This window comes from Octopus bimaculoides, chromosome 15 (genome assembly GCF_046866305.1).
Source record: "Octopus bimaculoides isolate indiv1 chromosome 15, ASM4686630v1, whole genome shotgun sequence".
Classification (NCBI taxonomy): domain Eukaryota; kingdom Metazoa; phylum Mollusca; class Cephalopoda; order Octopoda; family Octopodidae; genus Octopus; species Octopus bimaculoides.
The window spans coordinates 18,953,237-18,955,553 of NC_142942.1; the positions used below are offsets into that span (position 1 = coordinate 18,953,237).

At 38.9% G+C, this 2,317-nt stretch overlaps 1 pseudogene; it reads right to left on the minus strand.

Moving 5' to 3' along the window:
- Positions 1–1,374: 1,374 nt before the first annotated feature.
- Positions 1,375–1,696, minus strand: LOC149132425 (uncharacterized; annotated as a pseudogene).
- Positions 1,697–2,317: the final 621 nt, after the last annotated feature.

Below are 2,317 nucleotides of genomic sequence, written 5' to 3' on the forward strand. Positions count from 1 at the left end.
TACCACAACTACCACATCGATATTTGTAATACTACTTCGGTATCTGTAACACAAACAACACCAGCGCCATCAGTGTAGCCACCGTCCTAACCCTCACGACGACCAAATCAGCCACTAGAGGGCCTCACCATCGTTAATCGTCACTAATAACAGGGATGTTCCTTTTGTATCATTGTTTGCATCGGCAATGGATTCGTTGGTCATCGTTTTTGTTGTAGAGATAACAGCCTTGGCAATGGGAATCGTAATAAATGGCGGCATCTTAGAGGGTGAGCGCGAGTGTGTGTGCGTGGGTGTGAGCGAATCTTTGTGTGCTCATATGTATAACAGAGAGTGTGAACATATGAGTGAATGTTAAAATGAGTGGCTTTGTGTGTGTGTATGTATGTATAAATATATATATATATATATGTATGTATGGATGGATGCGTGTATGTGAACGAGTGTGAATGTGAATGAATGTGTGTATAAATTTGCGTGCATATGTGTGCGAGTGTGTGCATATGCGTCAGTCTATGTGTGTGTGTGTGTGTGTATGCGGTGTATTTGTTTGAATAAATGAGTGTCAGTGAACACAAGAGTACGTGTGTTCGTGTGTACATGAGTGTATAAGTGTGTCTACGCACCAGTGTGTATAATACGTGCGTGTGTGTGTGTGTGTGTGTGTGTGTGTGTGTGTGTGTGTGTGTATAAGTGATTTCTGGTTTTTTTTTTATTATGTAAATTTGTGGGTGTATGTAACACGTGACAGAAACCCTTTTACTTTTAACTTTCCCCTCTTCGTTTCGCGCTTTTCACTTCCTTTCAGAATTATTTCAAAATCTCATAATCTTTATATATCGTTGTTCTTTAACCCTAGGTCAAACCCTATCGAGCATCATACGATCAAAGGCACTCGAATTTTATTTTTTTCATTCAGTAATATTGTCTCTGGGGCTACATTATAATCTGTTCTTCCGTTAAGATGCAATTTGAAGGAGATTCAAGTGCCACCGCTATTTTTGCAGGTTGATCGAATCCTTAGATGTTTCATCATTGTTTAAGTCGTGGAACTTCATTTGTTTAATCTTCACTGGAATTTAGTGGATGGTCAACAATTTGTAATCAACCAAGAATCTCTGGAGGAAATGATAAAAAGCTGACGATTTTTTATTGGTTGTGATAGCGCCAACAAAAATGCAAACATCTTCCAATATCTCACAAGTCTTTGCAGTAGGATAGGCCCTTCTAAAGACTTTGTTACAGACTAGCGTCAAACAACGCAACAGTTTAAAGTGTGGCATTTCAGTATAGGAATGTACCTTCGATAGGCTTCTAAACATTTTCCATCAAGTTATTCTTTTCTCTCTTTCACATATATTCCTAAGAAGCACTTTAAACCTGAATCATCTGTCCCTTCTTCTTGTCACCCACAAGCGCGCGAAGTGCTTGCACTGTTTAACTGGCAGTTGTTTCCTATATTTACATTTTGTACACTAAATTCGAAGGACAATTGTTTTGACGATCTTGGCCTTTTTTTGTGAAATATAGGTTTGGCCTGACCACCGTAACCGCTTTGTTTTCTATCGTAACGTTTCTTACCTTGGGTATATAACGAGGCTTTACCAGCCTTGTACTGTGAAACCGCGTGAAGAATTTTTCCCGCATTTTTTTTACCTTTGCGGTAGATCCGCCGGGTTTGGGGTACGTTCACCATTTTCAACGCTTAGTGGAAGAGCATTTTCGGTCAATTTGGTTGAACTCAAAATCAGAGGTGTGTGACAGAAGACACTTTCAACGTGTTCTGGGTCATAAAACTGAAATCGAGGCCCAGTAGTAGGGAAACGAATTGTACTGTTAAGACAGCTCCTATTACAGAAATACCTCAATGATAAATGCTTATTTTCGGTCTCAAATGTTTGCAATATTTTCATGGGAGCCTTAAAATTCCGGTAAGATTTCATGCAAGAAGCTGTCCACTGTTTATAAAAGTCAAGAATTCATTGTGGAATATTCACAGGGGAATATTCGGCCTTTCATCCGAATTAAAATTCTTGTTTAAGTCAGTTTTCATGTAAACGTATAGTCTAAGTTTGGCCAGCTAACACTGACATAGCGTATCTTGTATTACAATAATATTCAATGTGTCATTTAATTGTCCGAGTGAAGTGTTGTATTCGGTGACCAGCACTCAGCAGATTTTCCGACATTGACATACGTAATTCTAGAACGCACTTAGATTTTGCTGCAGGAGTCGTTATTCTGTGCAACTGTACTAAAAAAAAATATCCTAGACGTAATCATCTGTCATTTTTGTGTATCAGGTTCCCCATTGCGC